This window comes from Cupressus sempervirens, chromosome 1 (genome assembly GCF_028749045.1).
Source record: "Cupressus sempervirens isolate cs-2001-9-10 chromosome 1, ASM2874904v1, whole genome shotgun sequence".
Lineage (NCBI taxonomy): Eukaryota > Viridiplantae > Streptophyta > Pinopsida > Cupressales > Cupressaceae > Cupressus > Cupressus sempervirens.
Genome location: NC_143118.1, coordinates 20,600,130 through 20,625,638, shown reverse-complemented (window position 1 = coordinate 20,625,638; position 25,509 = coordinate 20,600,130). Strand labels below are relative to the sequence as shown.

Here is a 25,509-nt window from a genome sequence, read left to right as displayed (position 1 = left end):
GAGCATAAAACTTCTAAGTTCCTCCGCCAGAAAGGCCGTGGGTAAAAAACATTTCCGCTAGACTCCATTCCCTCCTCCAGCCAGATTCCTCCACGGGGAAACAGAGACATAAAGAAGAGTGCTTGTTCTGCCAGAAGGAGAAGCTCAGGGTTTTGTGAGGAGTGGGAAAAATATGGCATATTTAGTTTGTGCGCTTAAATTGTAGGAGCCAAGATGGAATCTGTGTAGTGGATTGTAGAGGAAGCAGTAAAAAAAAACGACAGAATCAAATTATTCAGAATGAGTTACAGGTGATGCTAAAGGAAAGGGGACGCATCCGTGGTTGCCAGAAAGAGTGCAGAATCGGCAGAAAATGATAGAAATGGTGTGTTCCGTGCATTTCTGTGTGGGTTGCGAAGTGCTAATTTGGTCTTGGCGGCAGCTGCCCCTCGACCCCGCCAGGGGCGTTGCCCACTGGACCCCCAGTCGTTGCGGATATCAGTCGTGGGAGTTTGAACAGTTGAGAAGAGTTGAAGTTGCTACAGGCATGGACTATTTGTGTACCGAGGCATTGGGAGTAAGTGTTGGCTGGGAGGCTGTCTTGGTGGATGCATAGAGAGCTCAGGAGGAGCTAATCATCCAGTTGGAGGCAGTGCAGCGACACTTAGCTCAGTGGACCTAGTGTTGGAAGTAGAGAAAGAAGCACAGGTGGCTATCAAGGTCAGCTTCATCAAGGAGGCAGTGTTGTGTTAGCAGAGGCTACAGGCACGGGACGAAGGTGACAGTGATGTGTCAGAAGCAGATTTCTCTTGTTGTAGTCACTCTGTTAATGTATTTTGTTCGTTAATTTGTCTCAGATATTTTGTCAGTCGTCAGGAGACGACTTTTCTTTTTGGGGGGGATGGTGTTAGCCGACTGGATGGGTCCGGCGGTGTTTTTGTAGCCGACGGATTGACTGTCGTCGGTGTTTTGTATTTTGTAGCCGACAGGTAAATAGTTTGTAGCGGATGTAATGTTGTGGCCAACGGACTCCTTCGGGAAGGTTCGGCGGTACTATTTATATCCCGTCTGGGATCATTGTAAAGCATCAATAATCTACTATTACGGATATTATCAAGCATAATATATGTCTGGCATATGCGAAGAAATTCTGCTATTCTGTTCTATTGTCTGTATGCGTTGATTTCTTTACTAGTACGGTAAACAGTGGAGGTACTATCTCTTGCCCAAGGAGTTTGTAGTGTTCACTGATAACCAAGATTTGAGTTTTCTTAACTCTCAAGACGAGCTAAGTCATAGACATGTCAAGTGGGTAGAATATCTACAATCTTATACCTTCACCTTAAAGCACAAGAAGGGGCAGCTCAATAAGGTTGTTGATGCTTTGAGTAGGAAGCTGCTTACAATTCAAGAAATCCAAGTAAGGAGCAAAGGGTTGGATAATTTTAAAGAACTCTACCAAACTGATGAAGATTTTGCAGCAGCATACAAGGTGTGTCAAGAGCACCTAAATCACTTTCATGGTGAGTTTACAGACTTTACATTACAGAATGGATTACTTTTCAAAGTTGGGAAGCTATGTGTGCCAAAAGGTTCCATGAGGGAGAACCTTATATAGGAAAAACACAATGGAAGTTTGAGTGGCCATTTTGGCTTGAATAAAACCTTGGAATTGGTTCAAAGGTACTACTATTGGCCTAAAATGCAAAGAGATGTCAGAATTTATGTTGAGCAATGCATCATATGTCAAAGAGCAAAAAGAACTTGTACAAATGGAGGACTTTATCAGCCTCTCCCAATACCAAGCAGACCATGGGAATGTGTAAGTATGGATTTTGTGGTTGGTTTACCTAGAACAAAGAGTGGTTTTGATAGCATCTATGTAGTAGTGGACAGATTTAGCAAAATGAGTCATTTTATTCCATGCAAGGTCACTCACGATGCAAGTCATATTGCTTACTTGTTTTTCAAGGAAGTTGTGAGGATTCATGGTTTGCCAACTAGCATTGTATCTGACAGGGATAGCAAATTCATGGGACATTTTTGGAGATCCTTATGGCAAAAGTTAGGTACCAATCTCTCTTTTACTTCAGCCTACCATCCTCAAACTGATGGTCAGACTGAAGTGGTCAACATGACACTTGGCAACTTGCTAAGATGCTTAACCAAGGAATATGGTTTGACATGGGATTTGGTCCTTCATCAAGCAGAGTTTGCTTATAATGATAGCATTAATAGAACTATGGGTAAAAGTCCCTTTGAGATTGTATATGGGATACATCCTAGGGGTGTATGTGAGTTGAGAAACTTAGATGGTCAAGTATTTAAAAGTGGTTATGCTGAAGATTTCAGTCAATCTATGAAGGAAGTGCATGAACAAGTAAAACAGTCCCTCATTGATAACACCAAGAAGATGAAGGATAAAGCTGACCTCAAGAAGAGAGAAGTCCAGTTTGGTGTAGGGGACTTGGTCATGGTTCATCTTAACAATGCAAGAATGGATAAGGGAACCTCTACAAAGCTGCAAATGAGGAGAATTGGCCCATGTCCAGTGATGGAACACTAGAATTTTGGTAAATTTAGAGTCCCAAAGACCAATGGCAAGGGGCTAGTTTTCAGATCTTCCGTACTACCTATGTTCAAATAATATACTTCAAGCCAAAACAAGTCATAATAAAAAGGTTGTAGAAAAGGAAGCTTGATCCATATTTGGCATCTCATTTAGTTTCCATTTTTGGGCTATTGCCAATCGTGTGATAATGTCTTCATCATTACGACAATTCAGTAATATCAATGGAGGTGATGAAATGAAAGACATGTATGACTGTAGTCAGAAGTTTATATCTGCACTTTTGTTGTCATATTGACCCATTGTAGTTTCCTACTACAACATCAATGCAAAGAATGTCATCCTTGGATTGACAAAATATATGGACTTAAGGCTGACAGCTATACACTTAGTTGATGCTCACGTATGCAGTGATCCTGGGAAGTACATTAGTGCATTACTGCTTTCCTTGACAGCAATGTTACATTTGGAACTGCCACATATTAACGTATTGTTGAAGATGGATCTTATTGAAAGTTATGGCAAGCTTGCTTTCAATTTAGAGTTCTACACAGATGTGCAGAACTTATCTTACTTACAATCTCATCTAGATGAGGATCCCCATTCTTCCAAATACAGAAAACTCACCAAGGCACTATGTGGGGTGGTGGAAGACTTTTCTCTAGTTAGTTTTACACCATTGGACATTCAGGACAAGGAGAGTGTTGGTTATCTTGTTAAATTGATCGATAAAGCAAATGGATATGTGTTTTCTGGCATTTAAGGCAATGTTGTTGAATTCGGCAAAATAGCAGCTGGACCTGTGGATTGGGATTACTATAGAAATGTAGTAGTACAGGAGAAGTACATTAGGGATGAGGACGACTGATGTTAAGATAGGGTGCTCTGAGATACTTATTTGAGATGTACTAGTGTGATTATTTGTGGACAAAGCAGGAAGGAGCGTTTCGGATATTGAAGATTAACAACAGTCGCCTGTGGTTTTCCAGTTCAATAATAAATAAATAAATAAAAACCCCAATTGGAACACCAATTCATGCGCAGGTCTATACTGCGAGAGCATTCAAAGGTAAGGGCAATAACGTATATGCAATAAAGATACCAGAGCCAAAAATCCCGATGAAGCACAAGCAAAATGAGTCGAGTTTGGAGACGGTGCACCAGACATGTGATTATAAATTGGAAAATGCTTGCGTGAAGTCCACAAAAACAAAACTCAGAATCCGTGTCTTACTATTGGGGAAGCTCCATCGCATATGGGCAAGTCAAACATCGTCCATCCTCATTTAATCAACATATTTCAAATGTCAAATTTGCTAGACGCACGATGCAAATCAGAAGATGGAAGGCAAAGATCAAAAAATAAAATAAAATAAATTAAATTAATATGTGATTTAATGTTGAAGGAGTGCGTTTCAAATTAAAAGAGACGACTTTTCTCTTTCAATAATCACATCTCCAAAAGAGAAAGATATAAATAATGATAGAAGACATTCCGAAAAAAGCGAAAAAAAAAAGATATCCGAACATTCAGACATTCGGATTGAGAAGAGGCATTTCATATTTATATTTTATTGTAAGGAGGAATAAGGGTTCAGTATGATTTTATATTGAAGTTCCATTATTTTATTATTATAAAATTATTTTATTTTAATAATAAAATAAAAATGTTCTTTGTTTGTTGTTAATGGCGTAGAGATTTAAACCACAGGGGAATTGTCCTTCATAATTATATTTTAAAATTTTGTATATGATTTTGTTATCAGATAAGTGGACATGGTCAATTAGCATTTTAAATTTGATCATCATAGGTGTTGTGAAATATTTAATTGTTTCCACAGCTGTGTCCAGTTTGTCTCAGTGGAGTTAAAATTCAATTTGGACTAATTTAAGATTGCATCATAATCGGTCTGTCGCATCTAGATTATCAAAATTATTGGCAGTACAAGTGCATTGAACATTATGAAGTGGTATGTAAAAATTCACCGAAGTTGACTCTATCGCCCAAATGAGCAAAGACACTGGTCTTTTTGTTGAAGTTAGAAAATCAATATATTCCTTCTGCAAGCATCAATTCCAGTATTTACAAAATTTATACAAACATTCAATTATCAAGTATTTAGCATCCAGTTTTAGTTTCATTCTGATCGAGTTCAAGGACCTTGCCAGCCGAGGAACTCGTAAAGTTTAAATTCGCTATAGAAAACCCTTGAATTGGGTAGTCAGCGTTCAAGGTGAAGGTTTACCCGCCTGGGTGTAGCGGAGCCCGAAGTGCAGGGGAATCTAAGTGATTTTCGTTCGTTGGCCAAAACTGATTGAGAAGTCCTATTGGAGAAGTGGTAGGCTCTTGGATTTCCAATCTGCGATTTTGGGAACCAACATCCAGTACTGGCCAAGTATGGGCAGAATGCTTACAAGGTTGAGTTACAAGAGGATCTAGCTATTTCTCCCATTTTTAATGTAGTACACCTAGTCAGGTATAAAGGCCCTCTTACTAAGGTGGATCAACATGTGGAGGAAGCTCAGAAGGATGCCCAAACAACAACTTTACCTCCTAAGTCAAAGCTTCAAGTAGAGAGGATTTTTTATTCTCGGATTCATACAAAGACCAGACATGGCACATACAAAGAGCACCTTGTCAAATGGCATGGTAAACCAGACTTAGAGGCTACATGGATTCCTAAGAATCAGTTCCAGTTTAAAGGCATAGATCTCCACCTTTTGTGTCCAAAGGGAACTTAGCTTCTTTGGTGGGGAGTATGGTGTAGGGACACCTTGAAACATAGGGTCCTCACCTTTTCATTTTTGTCATGTTGTGCTCCAAGAGAGCTTTTGTAAGTAGGAATAAGGGTCATTGGACCTAGGTGTGATAGCTAGGGTGTAGGAAGTCAAAATGTCCTAGGAAGAGTCATAAATGGCCTAAAAATCAAGATATCCCTTACCATAGGGAATGAGTAGCGTAGGGGGATGAGTCATTAGCTTGGGGAAGGGCCCCTAGCATGGAATTGCTAAGGGATAGCCTAAATGGCAAGTTAGGATTGTTCAAAATAACAAGCAAGCAAAATTGAAAAAGTTGCTATGTGGCAATTTTGCAAAAATGCTGATTTTGCAAGAAATGCTGATTTCCTTTTAAGACACTTGAAAGAGGCCGATGCATGTCATCCGACTGGATGGTTCCGGCGGTGTTTTTGTAGCCGACAGAATGATGGTCGTCGGTGTTTTGTATTCTGTAGCCGATGGGGTGATATCCAGTGGTGTTTTGTATTCTATAGCCGACGGGGTGATGTTAGGCGGTGTTTCTGTATTCTGTAGCCGACAGGGTGATGTCCGGCGGTGTTTCTGTACTCTGTAGCCGACGTCGTCGGTAAATAGTTTGTAGCGGATAGAATATTTGTGGCCAACGGACTCCTTCGGGAAGGTTCGACGGTAGTATTTATATCTCGTCTGGGATCATTGTAAATCATCAATCATCTACTATTACGGATATTATCAAGCATAATGCATGGCTGGCATATGCGAATAATTCTGCTGTTCGTGTTCATTGTCTGTATGCGTTCATTTTCTTTACCTGTACGGTAAACATTTGGCGCCGTTGCCTTATGAACCTAGAAGGTGGGAGGAATGAAGATTAATGCCAAATCAGCTTAACAAGGATCGGAATAAGGTCAAGCGAAAAGATGGAATCCGTACTGCGCAAGAGAATTTAATTCTGGCACAGCAAGCCGAACGTCGACAGAGATTTCAAAAGATTGCCGACGGAAACCGAAGCGCGGAGGAATTGTTGGAGGAGACTTGGCAGCAGGTGGAATTGGTGGAAGAAGCATGGGAGGAGTTCTTGAATTTGTGTTCGCCGAGGGAAGAAAATTCAGACGGAAGAGCATCAACTCGCACAGCTCGCAGTGCCGAGGGAGCACGAGCGTGGAGTGACCTCTTCGTTCGGGATAGACTTCCGCGGGAAACAACTTCGGAAGATCCTTCTTCACCAAGGATCGCAACTATCGAGACCTTCGGTGTGGGAGAGTAGTCTGCCAGTGTGGGAAAGCAGTCCACCGGTGTGGGAGTGTAGACCACCGGTGTGGGAGACCAGTCCGCCGGTGTGGGAGTGCAGACCGCTGGTGTGGGAGACCAGTCCGCCGGTGTGGGAGTACAGAGTGTCGGTGTAAGAGTGCAGACCGCTGGTGTGGGAGTGCAGACCACCGGTGTGGGAGTGAAGAGCGCCAGTGTTGCAGGACCGAGCAACGCCTGTTTACAGAAACCAATTGTGATGGCGGGACCAAAAGAGAAATTGCCGAAGTTCAATGGCGATGGTACGGCCGATCCCATTCGACATTGCAAAACATGTGAAACGATCTGGAGGGCAAATGGCATAACTGATGAAGACGACTGGATGAGACAATTTTCGGCAACCCTACGGGCGATTGACTGGTTTTCGGATACGGATCCACAAAAGCTGAATACCTGGGATAACATTAAAAAGGGGTTCTTGGCGGAGTTTAAACTCTTGCGGGATGATAATGAAATTTGTAATGTCCCCTCTTTAGTTCGACATGGCATTGATCAGGGATTTGCCTATTACAGACTCTCGTAGGCAAATGGTGTGGAAAGAGAGTCAATTCTGCGGATCAGATAGTCATATCTTGCTCTTGAAGAAGTGTTAAGAGGTTATATTTTATCATTATGTGATATTGGGGCCCACATGTTATAATTTTAATTTGAGTTGCACTTTTTATTTTATAAAATTACTTTATTATAAAAAAAAGTGCATTATAATGAGAAATTATAAAGGATGTTTCTAGAAGTTCTAGCAACTTCTTAGAAAAGTGAATAAATAGAAGGCTGGGCCTCTCATTTGGACATGCTTGGATTGGAGAACTCTTCTACTTCTTCATTGTGAAGACATTTGTGGACTTTGGATCTGCAAATTATTCGATCTTTGGGAACGAATCACTCCCTTGGATTGGCGACTTTGAGGGTGTGAAATATCACCTGAATTGTTGCATAAGTGGAGTTGGTATTCAGCCATCTCATTGGAGCTTATTGAGAATTCGTTGTTAGGGTTTGTTTTTGGTTGGAATAAGGATTTCAGATTTGCCCTATCATTGGAGAAGCATTTGACAAGAGTTTGAAGACAGAATAAGTGCATTTTCAGAATTGGCAAAGCAGGGTTCGGAACCACATAATTGCTCATATCTCCTCAACCCCTTGGAGTTATTTTTTATGGTTTTACAGGGTTACTACCTAACCCTAGGCGCCCATTTTCCTTGCATTTGGGGGTCCCAAAACCCTAATATTATTTTATTTCAGCAGCCATACAGGTACGGCCTGGTACGGCCCTGCTAGTTTGGGCAGCAGCAGCAGATTAAGGACAGTTTGGGGGTGCGGTTGGAGGTCTTCATCAACGATCTGCAGCAAAACGTGGTGTTCTTCCATAGTTCTTCAAACCAGGTTCTTGCATTCTGAAATATATGTCAATTTTGGGTAAATTTGCTGTCATACAGTCATTGTAATAATCAGTCCAGAATTGGTAATAAAATAATTTCAGAATTTATTGCATTGTAATTGAAATATAGTTCAATGGCTTTATATATATTGTAATTCTGTGATTATATTCTGAAAGTATCAAATCTGAAATTACCATATTCTGAATATTGTTACTGTTACACGCCAAGTGTTTGACAAAATTCCTAAGTTCAGTTTGAGGGTTTCTGTGGCCTGTATAGAGAGGGCCATTACAAAATTGTAGCGGAAATTTTCAATACCAAGCAGGGGAAGCACGAAACTGTCCGTGTCTATGCCAGGAGATTAAAAGACTTAATAAACAAAATGGAAAGCAAGCCGGCGGACGGATTGCAGAAAAGATGGTTCGTGGACGGCTTATGATCGGAATTGTGGAGGAAAATGAAAATTGTGCCACCGTCGTCATATGTGGACGCGTATAACAGAGCACTGGACCTTGAAAGTGAGTAGAAGACAAAGAAGAAGAAAACTAGCTCCTCTGATTCTGATGACGACGAGCCTGCCGGAGATGATAGTAGCGACGACGAAGGCAACAACAAGAAGGTTCGTGCCCTACAGAAGGATATGGTTCACATGATGAAGGAGTTTAAAAACATGCAGAAGGAGCCAAAAGGCAGCGAGCTGTGGTGCATGGAGTGTAAGATAGACAGGCATACTAAAGGATCGTGTTCCAAAAACCAATTCTGTGACATTTGTCAGATCATGGGCCATTCGACAAAGGAGTGCCCCTTTAACATGAAGACAAGAGGATCTCCGCAAGTGTTTTTCACACAGGAGGCTTCCCCATTGGGTAGTAGCGGAAACACGAATACCGCCAGTGCTACATCCGGAGGATACATGAATAATAACAGAGGGCAAAATAACAACAATGCAAACAATAACAATAATAATGGGAGTCGAAGTCGAATTCAGTATGATGCAAACGGACGACCAATCGTTCAATGCCGAGCATGTAATTTGTGGGGTCATTTTGGGCGGGATTGTACAGCGAAAAACATACCGAAATTATTATGCAGATGGTGCAGACTCGGCGATCACGAAGATTCCAAGTGTCCAAAGTCTGGAGTAAACTTGATCACTGTCGGCACAGATGTAGAGGAGGTTCTGGCAATTATACGGAGGCAAGCGGAGGAAAAAAGAATATTGGGGGAAATGTAGGCGGAAATTGGAAAGGCATCGTCGGCAGGGACATCTCAGTTGAAGGATATCACCGGCACCTTGGCAAGGAACTTCATAGAACAAAACATTGTACGAGAGATCTTACAAACGGAGATATCGGTCAAGATAAGTGACCTCACAATGCCCCAGTTATGGATGGCCATTTTGAATCATACACCATTTTCGAAAGCAACGGAGGACACAGGAAGGGACAGTAGGGAAGTGACGACAACAAACCCAATGCTGTTGGCACTCACCTCCGGACGGCATCCAACGGTCGTCAAGATGGGGATTTTGGGAAATGTTTTGACAGACACAATTGTCGACGGAGGGTCTGGCGTGAATGTGTTGCCGGAGGATACTTGGAAGAAGTTGGGAAAGCCGACATTGTGGCCCCCTGCATTTCAGTTGCTCACGGCAGACCAACATGGAATCAAACCGTTGGGAATTTTGAAAGCGCAACCGGTAACAATTGGTACGCAACCATTTTTATTGGATTTTGTGGTCATTCCATTAAAAAGAAAAGGATATGATGCTATTCTGGGATGGGATTGGTTGGTGCAAGCAAAAGTAAAACATGATTGGAAACGAAATACCCTATCAATGGAGCGTGGAGGCAAAATATTCATAATTGACCTGCACACGCAAATGGTTGGCGAGGAGGCAGCATCGTCAAATTCTGACAGTGAAGGCGAGAGTGATGACGAAGGAAAGAGGAGAATGGAACCGGATGAAGGAGTATTGAGACTTGACGGGGGATCGAATGACGACGACCTGGACTCGGTGAATGGCCTTTACCATTGGCAGATAGAAGACTACGAACTCTTTTCGAGTTGTAATATGCTATGGGTCGACGAAGGTGAGAAAAAGGAGGAAAACGAATGTCCGGAGGAATGCAAGGAAGCGGAAGAAGGAAAAGTTGCCATGGCTGAAGCTGAGGGGAAGAACATACAGTCTGAACACAGAAAAATGAAAGATCCCACTGTTTGATACATGGTGAATGGACCGCACGGAGAGAAAGGGTTACACCGCAGCATAAAATTAGTGGAAGGGCACCGACAACAAGGAAATAATCCAGTTGTGCGACGACCGCAGGCACAGTGGGCGACGGAGGTGGTACAGAACAAACGTAAGGCGTACGATGGTCATAATGAAATCAAAGTGGAAAAGTTTAAGGGCAGATGGGTTGGACCATATCAGATTCGGAAGGTCGGCAACAATGGAGCGATCAGATTATCAACTTTGGATGGGCAGAAGGTACATCCTGTAGTCAACGGATCCAAATTCAAAATATATGGTGCCAGGAAGACTCCGTCACTGTCACAGGATGGCCAGCTGACTCCGTCGTCGTGGCAGAATGGCGACGGTCAGAGGCAAATTTGAGGTGCTTTGTATATTTATAAAAAAAAAATATAAAAAAAAAAAAATTGAAAAAAAAAAAAAATGAAGAGCGGGCCCCGCGGACAAAAAGGCCCGTGGACTGAAAAGTCCCACGGGCAACTGCCTGTCCGCGGGCAGGGAAAGTCCCGTGGACAACTGCCTGTCCTCGGGCACAGAGGCGGAGGTCTCGCGGGCAGATGTCCGCGGGCATAAGATTTTATAAAGCATCCCCGCCAGGAAAGCCCCGCGGGCTTCAACCTTTTTTTTCCTCCGAGAACTGCTAAAATCTGCGCCGCGGGCATAAAACTTCTGAATCCTCCATCTGAAGTACGTTGTCGTTCCATTCCTCTGCCTTGGAGCTGCGCGCCACGCCCTTAATGGCGACCATGAGGTTCGAACTCTTGTTCCATGGCAATTTCCTACTGCCATTCGCTGCCAGGATAGTGCAGGAGAAAGAAACATAGGAGTCCGCACAAAAGGATTGCACAGGATTTTGAGACGGATTGGTTGGGATGAGGAGGCACTGAAAACATCAGAACAAAGCATCGGAGGCATCGGAACGCATGAAGCTAAACGCAAGCCTCAAACTCCATTCCCTCCTCCAGCCAGACTTCCGCGGGGAAACAGAGACATAAAGAAGAGTGCTTGTTCTGCTAGAAGGAGAAGAATTTGGCAACCACTGATGCTTCCCCTTCCCTTTGGCATAATTGAATCTGAAAATGTTTACCGTACAGGTAAAGAAAATGAACGCATACAGACAGTGAACACGAACAGCAGAATTATATTCCCAATAGTAGATGAATGATGATTTACAATGATCCCAGACGGGATATAAATACTACTGCCGAACCTTCCCGAAGGAGTCCGTTGGCCACAACTTTACGTCCACTACAAACTATTTACCGACGACGTCGGCTACAGAATACAGAAACACCACCGGAACCATCTAGTCGGCTGACATTATATATATGTCTATCTTTGCATATATGTGCTCATAGATAGATAGATAGAGCCTAAATGCCAAAGGTAATCATAAAATGTAAAATTATAGGGGGATCTATGCAAATAAATAAATAGACAGAAACACACACATGTATGTGTGTGTATATATAAATAGTAAGATATATCGATGCGTATGTAATCTCCCTAATTTTAGTAGGTTCTTATAGCTTGGAGATGTCAGTTCATCATTGCGACTCTCGTGAGCGAGGGCCTTTGTTGATTAACTTTTTATTTATAGTAAGTGAATTGTGGGCAATTACTATTTTTAGTAGTGTAGTGGAGGCACCTGGTGTTTGGCATCATCAATATTGGATTGGGTCAATTAATGGAGCTTCATGTTATAAGTTGTTTATTAAGACTATCTAAGTAAATGACTATCATTATATTTTTATAATTTGATGGTGTGTTGAAGAAGCCTTTTAAGTGAAAAGTGTCTTCATGAAGCTTTTAGCTGATGTTACTTATTCAAAATTATTAAATGAAAGCTTCTAATTAAAAGGTGTATTGATAAAGCAATTTTACTGAAAAGTGTATTGGAGAAGCTAAGTTGCATTTTGTATTATAAAAGAGACTTTGTGAAGGAAATGGATTCATTCTTGCATATTGATTTTGATTACTTGTGAATTTTGGCTGAAGGTAATCAAGGGTTTCTGAGGACTGATTCTTCTTCTGCTTTGCACTTTGAACCATTGAAACACATGGTAAATTGTGCTCTGAATTTCTGAGATCAATTCTGATTGATAATTTGGTGCTGTTGCATACCAAATTATCCATTATTTGGGTTGCAAATCAATCAAGGTTTTGAGACCAAGTTGCCTCCATTTTTGTATAAGTTGGTGTAGTTTTGAAGGTCAAATGTGTAGGCTGCTGTTGGGAATTTCAGGTCTGCAATAATTATTGATTGGACGCCATACATCTCTTGCTTTCATTACTGTTTTTTTCCTGTTGCTTGAAGGCACCTATAAGGCTGCAAATTGGCATGCATTACCTGCAAATGCACATGCGATTTGGGCAGCCAGTTTAGGAGGTGATGGGGTTTGAAAGAGCTGCAAATGCCTGTCAATAGACGTTTGGATGGGTAAGGCCTGTGATTGAATCTTGCAGGCTTTCATTGTTTTATATGGGTGACTGAAACATTATGCTAGTAACATCACCTTTCTTGACAAACATATACTAGTACAGCGTTGGGAATTTAATCTGCAGCAAGTTTTCTTTGGGCGCCATATAATTGGGTTCTTATTTTCTATTGCAAATTATATTAGACTTATTTGTAATACAATTGCAAGTCATTAGTTCTATATTGGCATTATTAGTAGTAGTTTGTTTAATTGTTCATTTTAACATTTCATTTACCTTCGAAAAAAACCAAAAAAATAATATTTTGAAAAAAAAAGAAAAAAATTGCAAAAGCCAAAAACAAAAGAGACACATTCTTCAACATAGCTATAGAGAGAACCAACAAGGCTCTTACAGTGGTATCAGAGCGGTTTCTTGCCATACTGTAGGGGATTGGGGTTGAGCATGGCCCAGAGATACATACTTGGTATGCACTACACCCGCAAAGGTCGTAATTCTCCACCTGGTGATGGAGAATTTGAGATACAATTTGGTAGCATAGGTGATAGTGGTTCTAGTGGTATAGGTTACAAGGATGCTGTCACCAATTCTAATATTGACAGGGAGGTTAGGGAGACACTGAGAAACCTTGCACATGGTCAGTACCATGCTGTTGATGTGTAGTAGTAGTTATTTGATACATTGCACCGCATTGCACTCCCCAGAGGTCAGACTAGGGAGAGAGGTGCTAGGAGTGATTTTGTCATTTTGCACAGGTCTAGGGTTGATGACAAGTCTAGAATTGAGGAGAGGATTAGAGTTGAGGACTGGATTGATGGAACATAACCTATAAATCAGATAAACATCAATAACAAAAAACCAAAAAAGATGTGAAGGGAAAAATCCAACCTCACACAAAAAAAAGATCATTTTATTGATAATGAAATTCAAGTATGCACACCTTTTGCTAGATGTGATATATATAACACAAAAGAGACTCTTACTTTACAATGAAAGGTCTTTTGAAATTCCCAACAATATAACTCTTTATTACAAATACAACTCTTTGAATTTCCATGCCTTAATGAATGATGAATGACATATGTCATTATATTTAATATTATAGTTATCATAAATGTCCTTTTTAGTGGAAGGTGACTATAACGGAATTAATGCCCAAAGATAAAGATTTCTATCGTAGCTACAAACTCAACATAGATTGGAGTTGATGACAAGATTGATAGGACTCGACATAGAAGTGTTTATGATAGGCCGCAACGACCTACTTTCTTGGGACCTAATTTTAATGCGATTAGTACTGAAATTGAGGCCGCACCATTTGTAGATGATATTGTTGCTCACTATGCTATGTGGGATGCTCTTCACCAAACCATCGAGCAAAATTTGAACTTTGGCAAATTTCTTACACAGAAGTCGGAGCACACCAGAGGTAGGCTTGCACTTGAGAGAGGGAGGCCTAGATAAATAGATTTGAGAGGGGTAGCCAACAAGATGACCTTGGCCCACTTTGATGGCAGTAGCAAGGTTACAACACGAGCTTGGTTTCATAAGCTCAATACTTAACTAGCATTACATCCCATGAATGAGGGCACCCTTTGCTTTGGCGTGCTGCATTTGGACAGGGTAACTGATGACTGGTGGTATCATGGATTGGCCACTTTACACCATGATTGAATTACATCCTACTAGGAGTTTGTTGATAAATTGGTAGAGAGACTCGATCAGAAGGATCCAAAGACTTACTTTTGAGATCTTGCTCAAAGGATCTAGAGACTTACTTCCAAGATCTTGCTTAGCTCAAATAGATAGGCATCTTAGAGTATTTTATTAGTGAGTTTCTGAGACTGTGTCATGGTTCCCAATGTGACTGAGAAACACTTGGTTTGTTATTTATAGAGGGGTTATAGGAGCTACTCAAAGGATGGCCTAAGGCATTTGATCCACCTTTTCTATAGGAAGCCATCAAGGAGGTCAGCAATATGGAGCTTTTAGCTCCTAAGAAGCAAGCACAACCTAAAACTACCTCTCCACCTGTAGATGAGGAACACCCACTGATTGCTGATGAAAAAAGGAAATTAGCTAGGAAGAATAACAAGGCATCACATTAGGATTTGAGGAGACAACTTTGCTATTGTTGGAAAGGACCTTATGATAGAGGACACACTTGTTCATTGAGACCTAAAGGTGGGGCAACCCGTTCTATGTGGGTGTACTATGACGAGGTTGAGGCTAAATCTTCATAGCAGTCTGTTGGTTTAGATGATGATGATCAGGAGTTCACTAAGGTATATACAATGAGGAGTGCACACAGGTTCACATTTGACCCCCATGCACAGGATATTTATCGGATGGAAAGTTTGTCTATGCCTAAGTTTGATGTTTGCAATGGTAGCTTAGTTGGCATAGAGAAAGGGGGCAAATCAAGACTTCCTATTGAGTTGCTTCCTTATGATGTTCCGGTTTCTACATCATCAACATTGGTGTTGAGTATAGTTCTATAGACTATGTTGTTTACACTACTAGTGTTGTATTTACGGGGGTTATTTAGTGATGACAAGGACATTACATGCATTTTTCCATGGGATCCTAGTGGAGGTTGGGCTTTGATATGTTACTGGATTGTGATTGCTTGATGACAAGCAAGCTTGGGAGGGAGGACAGTAATGCCCCCATTTTTAGCAAGTTCCTGTAGCTGGGAGAGGTCAGTTCATCATTATGACCCTCGTGAGCTGACAAATAGTTTTGGGGGTGTGTGTTGATTGACTTGCTATTTATAGTACGTCAATTTTGGGTGATTATTATTTTTAGCAGTGCAATGGAGGCACCTGGTGTTTGGCATCATTAGAATTGGGTTGGGTCAATTAATGGAGCTTCATCTTATAAGTTGTTTATTAAGACTGGAGCTTCATCTTATAAGTTGTTTATTAAGACTATCTTAATAAATGACTATCATTATATTGTTATAATTTGATGGTGTGTTGAAGAAGCTTTCAAAGTGAAAAGTGTCTTCATGAAGCTTTTAGCTTGGGAGTTCTTTATTCAAAATTGCTAAATGAAAGCTTCTAATTAAAAGGTGTATTGATGAAGCATCTTTAATGAAAAGTGTATTGGAGAAGCCAAGTCGAAGTTTGTATTATAAAAGAGATGTTATGAAGGAAATGGATTATTCTTGCATGTTAAGAGACGTCATGAAGGAAATGGATTATTCTTGCATGTTGATTTTAACTACTTGTGAATTTTGGCTGAAGGTTTCTTCGAGGGTTTGTGAGGATTGACTCCTCTTCTGGTTTGCTCTTTGAACCATTGAAACACATGGTAATTTGTGCTTTGAATTTCCGAGATCAATTCTAATTATTCTGATTGATAATTTGGTGTTGTTGTATATCGAATTATCCATTATCTGGGCTGCAAATCGATCAGGATCTTGAGACCAAGTTGCCTTCATTTCTGTATTAGTTGCTATAGCTTTGAAGGTCAAATGTGCAAGCTGCCATTTGGAATTTCAGGTGTGTAATAATTATTGATTGGATGCGAGGCATCTCTTGTCTTCATTACTGTTTTTTCCTGTTGCTTGAGGGTGCCTATAAGGTTACAAATTGGTGTGCATTACTTACAAATGCACATGTGATTTGAGCAGCCAGTCTAGGAGGTGATCATGGGGTTTTAAAGAGCCGCAAATACCTGTTAACAGGCAGCATTTGGATGGACAAGGCCTGCATTTGAATCCTACAGGTGTTTGTTGGTTTATATGGGTGATTGTAACATTATACAAGTAACATCACCGTTCTTGGCAAACGTATACTAGTGCGGCATTGGAAATTTAATCTGCTGCAAACATTCTTTGGGCACCATATAATCAGGTTCTTATTTTGAATTGTAAATTACATGAGACTTATTTGTAATAAAATTGCAAGTCATTGGTTCTATTTGGCATTGTTAGTAGTTGTTTGTTTAATTGGTCATTTCAGCATTTCACATATCTTTGAAAAAAAACCAAATATATATATACCAAAAAAAAAAAATTGTTTTGTAAAAACCAACAACAAAAGAAACACATTCTTCTGCATATCTATAGAGAGAAGCAGGGCTCTTACAGTGCATATATGTATAAGCATATATATGTGGGAGAGGAGAATAAACAAAAAAAACAAAAAGCTAATGTGAAAGGCACTTAGAACAAGGAGAAAAAAGAAAAAAGACCACAAGATTGGAGACCAGGTAGGGATGGGGGCTTGGAGGGAGGGAGGGAGAGAGAGAGAGAACTGAGTCAAGGGTGGGAGGATTGGTTTCTGATAAAGGATAATAAGGGTTGCCAAGATTGGCTGAAAAACCACCCTTCATCATGATACAAGATTGGCTGAGATCCCTTATTATCCTTTACCATAAACCAATCCTCCCACCCTTGACTCGGTTCTCTCTCTCTCTCCAACCCCACCCCACCCCACCGCCTGGTCTGACATCTTGTGGTCTTTTGTCCTTTTTCCCCTTGTTCTAATATCATTTCACATTAGCTTTTCATTTTTTTGTTTATTTTCCTTGCCCCATTTTGAGCTTATTCCTATATATATATATATATATATATATATATATATATGCGTATACATATATGCACATCCATATATCTTACTATATATATGTGTGTGTGTGTCTGTTTTCTTGTGTGTATTTATTTGCATATATTCTCCTGTAATTATACAATCTATGACTACCTTTGGCATTTAGGCTCTTTTATATATAGGCCTTTTTCTCATATATATATATATATATAAGCTTTACATTTTATGATTACAAAGAAGCAGATTAATAAGGCAAGAGCCAAGTATGAGGCAGAACAAGCTGCAATATCTGCTGCAGCAGCAGAAGAAAAAGAAGTTGAAGTTGTCTCTGCAACAACCGGTAGGGCCAGAACTGGTAGTGTAATGTCCCCTCTTTAGTTCGACATGGCATTGATCATGGATTTGCCTATTCCAGATTCTCGTAGGCAAATGGTGTGGAAAAGAGAGTCAATTCTGCGGATCAGATAGTCATATCTTGCTCTTGAAGAAGTGTTAAGAGGTTATATTTTATCATTATGTGATATTGGGGCCCACATGTTATAATTTTAATTTGAGTTGCACTTTTTATTTTATAAAACTACTTTATTATAAAAAGTGCATTATAATGAGAAATTATAAAGGATGTTTCTAGAAGTTCTAGCAACTTCTTAGAAAAGTGAATAAATAGAGGGCTGGGCCTCTCATTTGGACATGCTTGGATTGGAGAACTCTTCTACTTCTTCATTGTGAAGACATTTGTGGACTTTGGATCTACAAATTATTCGATCTTTGGGAACGAATCACTCCCTTGGATTGGCGACTTTGAGGGTGTGAAATATCACCTGAATTGTTGCATAATTGGAGTTGGTATTCAGCCATCTCATTGGAGCTTATTGAGAATTCGTTGTTAGGGTTTGTTTTTGGTTGGAATAAGGATTTCAGATTTGCCCTATCATTGGAGAAGCATTTGACAAGAGTTTGAAGACAGAATAAGTGCATTTTCAGAATTGGCAAAGCAGGGTTCGGAACCACATAATTGCTCATATCTCCTCAACCCCTTGGAGTTATTTTTTATGGTTTTACAGGGTTACTACCTAACCCTAGGTGCCCATTTTCCTTGCATTTGGGGGTCCCAAAACCCTAATATTATTTATTTCAGCAGTCATACAGGTACGGCCTGGTACGGCCCTGCTAGTTTGGGCAGCAGCAGCAAATTAAGGACAGTTTGGGGGTGCGGTTGGAGGTCTTCATCAACGATCTGCAGCAAAACGTGGTGTTCTTCCATAGTTCTTCAAACCAGGTTCTTGCATTCTGAAATATATGTCAATTTTTGGGTAAATTTGCTGTCATACAGTCATTGTAATAATCAGTCCAGAATTGGTAATAAAATAATTTCAGAATTTATTGCATTGTAATTGAAATATAGTTCAATGGCTTTATATATATTGTAATTCTGTGATTATATTCTGAAAGTATCAAATCTGAAATTACCATATTCTGAATATTGTTACTGTTATACGCCAAGTGTTTGACAAAATTCCTAAGTTCAGTTTGAGGGTTTCTGTGGCCTTTATAGTGAGGGTCATTACAGTGGTATCAGAGCTATAAGTCCTGCCATCCTGTGGAGGTCTTATAGGGAATTTGGAACAGCTGGATAGGAGGGAAAGTGTTTGACGAAATGTCAAAACACTAATATCAGAGCATGCGACAAAGGCCTTATAATTTCCGCAATACCAAAGCAAGACAAGATAGGATTTCAGACCTGCAGAGCGAACAGTCTAGCTCATCTATCCAGGTGGACATAGAATCCAGTCATACTGACACAGGGGAGGTATTCTTTGATCAAGACTACGACTACAATATGGATAGAGGTGGGAATATTTGTCCAGATCAGCGAGAGGAGAGATTTTTACAGTTATTAGAGACTTTGGCACAGGGACAGCGATTAGCAGAACAGAGAGCACAGGAACAGAACCAGAGAATGGAGCTTATGATGCAGATGATGGCTTGACAAATGGGGTTGAACGCGAACATAGGTGGAGGAAATAATCAGAATGGTCACAATCAGAATGGGAATAATCAGGATGAGATACATAATGGAGGCGAACAAATTGGGAACAATTTCGGTCATGCCCCCCAGCAAGCTAGAACAGTGAGTTCGAGGCCTATGATTCCTACGTTCCTTCCTAGAGCTCCAGAGCAGCCGGTACCAGAACCCCAGATCACTGACATACAGGATCAGCTAAGGAGAGATTGGGAAGCAGGAGGTCCAGATTTTACAGCTGCAATCACCTTTAGAGAGTATATGGATGTGCGGATGAAGCATATGCCCCGTGGACAAGACAGGACTCAGAACTATGAGCTACGAAAGAAAGTAGGCAAACTACAGTTACCATATTATGATGGCTCGGGGAAGTCTACAGCAAGAGCTTGGGTTCAAAAGCTTGACACATACTTTCAATTGAACCCTATGTCTGAGGAAGAAGCTATTAAGTATGCAGCAATTCACCTGGATGGGTTAGCACACGAATGGTGGCATCATGGTATGATCACTATGGGTCATGCACACATTACCTCATATGTGGAGTTTACGGAGAGACTGATTGAACGTTTTGATAAGAAAGATCCAGAACTCCATTTCAAGGAATTAGCCCAGCTTAAACAGTGGGGATCATTGGAAACATACATTTCAGAGTTTCAGAAACTTGCAGTGTTAGTAACAGATGTATCTGAACGAAGGCTATTGGTTTTATTTATGGATGGGTTAGTTGATCCGTTGAGAGGGTGGATTAAAGCTCTCAACCCTCCCACTTTGCAGGAAGCCATTAAGAAAGCTCGTGACATGGATTCCTCTTCAGCTTCAAAAAACAAATTTCAGGCAAAGAGTTTCCCTTCAGGAAAAGATAAGGACAGGAAACCCTTTCATAGAGAGGCACAGCTACCTAAGGAAGAAAGTAAGAGGCTGGACAAGGAGACACTTAATGACTTGCGTAGGAAGAAGCTATGCTTCTATTGCAAAGGCCCGTATGAGTACGGCCATGACTGTCCTATGAGGCCAAAAGGGAAGGCCAACCGGGAAATGTGGGCTTATTACGAAGACTCAGATTCAGATGGTTCAAAACATCATGATGAGGATCCTGATGAAGCAGAGGGAGAACAGGAGATAGACAGTGCAGGGCAAAGGCAGGAAACAGAGCTACATTTACAGGAAGCAGGACTGTCTAGTATCCAGAGAGAGGGATCTTTCAGACTTCGGGGAGTCTTGGCTGGGCAAAAGGTTATTACATTATTGGACACAGGTGCCACGCATAATTTCATTGATGCACGATTCGTAGAGAAGCGTGGACTCATTACTGAGGAATTCGAGGGACTAAGAGTCAAGGTAGCTGATGGATACACTCTGCGTTGTGACAGGATGGTACGAGACTTACCTTTGCGCTTGAACAACTATGAGTTTAAGGCGGACTATCATGTGGTCAACATGGGTGACATGGACATAGTACTTGGAATGCAGTGGCTACATTCATTGAAGGTGGTTACCCTAAGATTAGAGGATATGGAGATACAATTCGAAATGAATGGTAGGACTCATGTGCTAAAGGCTATCCGTAATGGAGACATCAGGACTATCTCATTTAGGCGGCTGGAGAGATTAACTAGGCATAATGATATAGAGTGGGCAGCAGTTTGTACTTTGATACCTACACAGGAGGAGCAACATAAGGCGGAATATCATCCTGATATTCAGAAGTTGAGGATTAAGTACGAAAAGGTATTCAGTGAGATTCCACCAGGCAGGCCACCGGACAGAGGCATTGAGCATATTATTGAGGTGGAGGAAGGTGCTAAACCTATCATGGTCACACCATATCGACATCCAAAGCGACTCAAGGATGAGATTGAAAGGACCATTGAGGAGTTGCTAGCGATGGGGCACATCCGACCCAGTAAGTCACCTTTTGCATCTTCTGTTGTTTTGGTAAAAAAGAAGGATGGAACGCTTCGGATGTGTATTGATTACAGGGCATTAAATAAGAGAACCATTAAGAACAGGTATCCTATTCCTCGCATTGATGAGTTGATAGATGAATTGCATGGGGCCTGTTATTTCACGAAAATTGATTTGAGATCAGGATATCATCAGATCAGAGTCCGTGAACAGGATATTGAGAAAACTGCTTTCAGATGTCATTGTGGGCACTTTGAGTTTGTAGTCATGCCTTTCGGCCTGACCAATGCACCTGCCACTTTCCAGTCCACTATGAACAGAGTTTTCCACCATCAGTTGAGGAAATTCGTGCTGGTGTTTTTTGATGACATTTTGATCTATAGCCGATCATGGCAGGAGCATCTAGAGCATTTGGAGACGGTGTTGAGCATTCTACAAAAGGAGTCCTTGTATGCAAAGGAGTCCAAATGTGACTTAGGGATGACCGAGCTGTTATATTTAGGACACATCATTAGTGCAGAGGGAGTGCGGATGGATCCTGAAAAGATTCGCGCTATTGTTGATTGGCCTCCACCAGAGAACCTTACACAGTTGAGGGGGTTCCTTGGTTTATGTAGTTTTTATCGCAGGTTTGTCAGTGGCTACTCACGACATGCAGCTCCCATGACAGATTTACTGAAAAAAGGGGAATTTGTGTGGACTCAGAATGCACAGGACTGTTTTATGAGATTTAAGGAGATAATGACTACGTGCCCAGTTCTAGCATTACCTGATTTCACGAAGCCATTTGAGCTTCAATGTGATGCATCTGGAGAGGGAGTAGGTGCTGTACTTATGCAGAATAAGCACCCCATAGCTTATGAGAGCAGGAAGCTCAGAGGCCTTGAGCGTTCATTCAGTATATATGATAAGGAGATGTTGGCTATCATGCATGCTTTGGCCAAATTCAGACAATATCTTGTGGGTAGCAAGTTTTGTATTAAAACTGATCATAACAGTCTGAGGCATTTCTTGGGACAGCAGGACCTGAATGATCGCCAACAAAAGTGGGTAAGTAAGTTGCAGGCATATGATTTTGACATCTCATATGTCAAGGGAACTCAGAATGTTGTTGCAGATGCTCTATCTCGAAGGCCACACCTCACTCTTATGGTTCAGATATCAGAGGATTGGCGACACTTGATTATAGCAGAGTATGCCAGGGATACATGGGCCTCCGATATAGTAGAGGGAACGGTGATTGATACCAAATACACACTTGTAGATGATTTGATCATTTACAAGAACAGGATTTACCTAGTCCCAGGATCTAAGGTTAAGCAACTGATTATGAGAGCACTTCACGACTCACCGACAGCAGGCCATCCCAGGTACTTCAAGACTTACAAGTCGGTTCGAGAGCGGTTCACTTGGAAGGGGCTGAAAGCTGATGTTTTGCAGTATGTTCGAGAGTGTCATGTTTGCCAGCAAAACAAACAAGAACACAGCTATCCGGCAGGGCTCCTACAGCCACTTCCGATTCCCGACAGGAAGTGGGAATGCATCTCCATGGACTTTATCACAGGTTTACCCAAGGTACAAGGACGAGATTGTATTTATGTGGTGGTAGATAGATTAACGAAATATGCTCATTTCTTTCCTATCACCACTACACATTCAGCAGCTCAAGTGGCAGAGGTTTTCTTTCGGGAGGTTTTCAGATTGCACGACTTGCCTCAGAACATTGTGAGTGATAGGGATAGCCGTTTCATGAGTCACTTTTGGTAGGAGGTATTCCGGTTATGTGGCACGAAGCTTACACCCAGCACTAGCTATCACCCACAGACCGATGGTCAGACAGAAATTGTGAACAAATGGGTGGAAGGGTATTTAAGGAATTATGTGGCAGCTCAGCAGCGAGCTTGGGTCAGATGGATATATCTCTGCGAGTATTGTTACAATACTACATATCATATGACTATACAGATGACACCCTTCATGGCACTTTACGGTTATGAAGCACCTAGTTTTTTGGATTTGTTGTTGAGCGACAGCCGGGTACCCAGTGCAGGTGAATTATTACAGGAGAGTAAGGATATAGTTGCTACCCTCAAAGACAATATTGCAAGAGCTCAGAACCAGCAGAAGCAGTATGCAGACCAGAAGAGAACTGAGCGTAGTTTTGAGGTAGATGATATGGTTTACCTCATGTTGCAGCCATACAGGCAATCTACTCTTAAGAAGAGTGGTGCAGAGAAACTTAAGCCACGCTATTATGGACCATTCAGGATTATCAGGCGAGTTGGTGAAGTGGCTTATGAGTTGGAGCTTCCCGCAGACAGCAGAGTGCACAATGTGTTTCATGTGTCACGCCTCAAGAAGGCGTTGGGTCAGAATGTGGTGCCTTCTGCAGTATTACCTCCTTTAGACGATGAGGGAAAATTGATTTTAGTACCAGAATCCATCCTGGAGAGCAGAGAAAAACAGCTTCGTAGAAGGGTGATCAGAGAATACTTGGTTAAGTGGAAAGATTTACCTGTTGAGGATGCTACTTGGGAGGGGGAGGCTATTTTGCAGCACCCGGCGTTGAGATTGCTTGAGGCCAAGCAATTTCAGGAGGGGCGGACTGTAATGTCCCCTCTTTAGTTCGACATGGCATTGATCATGGATTTGCCTATTCCAGATTCTCGTACGCAAATGGTGTGGAAAAGAGAGTCAATTCTGCGGATCAGATAGTCATATCTTGCTCTTGAAGAAGTGTTAAGAGGTTATATTTTATCATTATGTGATATTGGGGCCCACATGTTATAATTTTAATTTGAGTTGCACTTTTTATTTTATAAAACTACTTTATTATAAAAAGTGCATTATAATGAGAAATTATAAAGGATGTTTCTAGAAGTTCTAGCAACTTCTTAGAAAAGTGAATAAATAGAGGGCTGGGCCTCTCATTTGGACATGCTTGGATTGGAGAACTCTTCTACTTCTTCATTGTGAAGACATTTGTGGACTTTGGATCTGCAAATTATTCGATCTTTGGGAACGAATCACTCCCTTGGATTGGCGACTTTGAGGGTGTGAAATATCACCTGAATTGTTGCATAATTGGAGTTGGTATTCAGCCATCTCATTGGAGCTTATTGAGAATTCGTTGTTAGGGTTTGTTTTTGGTTGGAATAAGGATTTCAGATTTGCCCTATCATTGGAGAAGCATTTGACAAGAGTTTGAAGACAGAATAAGTGCATTTTCAGAATTGGCAAAGCAGGGTTCGGAACCACATAATTGCTCATATTTCCTCAACCCCTTGGAGTTATTTTTTATGGTTTTACAGGGTTACTACCTAACCCTAGGCGCCCATTTTTCTTGCATTTGGGGGTCCCAAAACCCTAATATTATTTTATTTCAGCAGCCGTACAGGTACGGCCTGGTACGGCCCTGCTAGTTTGGGCAGCAGCAGCAAATTAAGGACAGTTTGGGGGTGCGGTTGGAGGTCTTCATCAACGATCTGCAGCAAAACGTGGTGTTCTTCCATAGTTCTTCAAACCAGGTTCTTGCATTCTAAAATATATGTCAATTTTTGGGTAAATTTGCTGTCATACAGTCATTGTAATAATCAGTCCAGAATTGGTAATAAAATAATTTCAGAATTTATTGCATTGTAATTGAAATATAGTTCAATGGCTTTATATATATTGTAATTCTGTGATTATATTCTGAAAGTATCAAATCTGAAATTACCATATTCTGAATATTGTTACTGTTATACGCCAAGTGTTTGACAAAATTCCTAAGTTCAGTTTGAGGGTTTCTGTGGCCTTTATAGTGAGGGTCATTACAGGTAGGGCGAACAAGAAGTGCTATTTTGAAACAGGATAAATTCACTCCTGTGAAATTGCCAGTAAACAGGAAGGAGAAATCTGTTAAGGCTAATGAACCTGAACCTTCAATGGGAAAGAAAGCAACTCAAACAGTGAAGGTGGCTGGTAAGAGGAAGAAGAGAAAGCACAAAGGGAGAAAGATGATGAAAGGAGTGAGGAAGAAGGAAATGAATCCAAGGAGGGCCAAAAGGAGCTGAAGGTCAGGGACAAGAAGTCTAAGGTAGTTGGTGCTCCTACCATGAAGACAGTTTAACTGGATATCAGTAAGTTTCATCTGTGTTGATAAAATTGTGAATAAAGTTATAAAATCCATATACTAGTTGATCTTAAGAAGCACTTTGATAAGCTCAATGAAGAAGAGCAAAAACAAATGGAGGATGTTGTTGTATTTAGCATGAACAAACTGAGTTAAGTCCTCATTGAGCTACAAGGGCAGATCCTCACATCCTTGTATAATAAAACTGAAGCTAGGTGGCGTGCTGCAT

The 25,509-nt window shown here is 41.0% G+C and overlaps 1 protein-coding gene and 1 pseudogene across 24 annotated transcripts in view; both read left to right on the top strand.

Annotated features, from left to right (window-relative positions):
* ECH2 (enoyl-CoA hydratase 2) overlaps nt 1–25,509 on the top strand; it is a 203,669-nt gene that overhangs the window by 39,617 nt on the left and 138,543 nt on the right. The window lies entirely within an intron of this gene.
* Nucleotides 1,073–3,899, top strand: LOC149575958 (GPN-loop GTPase QQT1 pseudogene; annotated as a pseudogene). The gene has a single exon (XR_016360626.1). The product of XR_016360626.1 is annotated as a GPN-loop GTPase QQT1 pseudogene (transcript).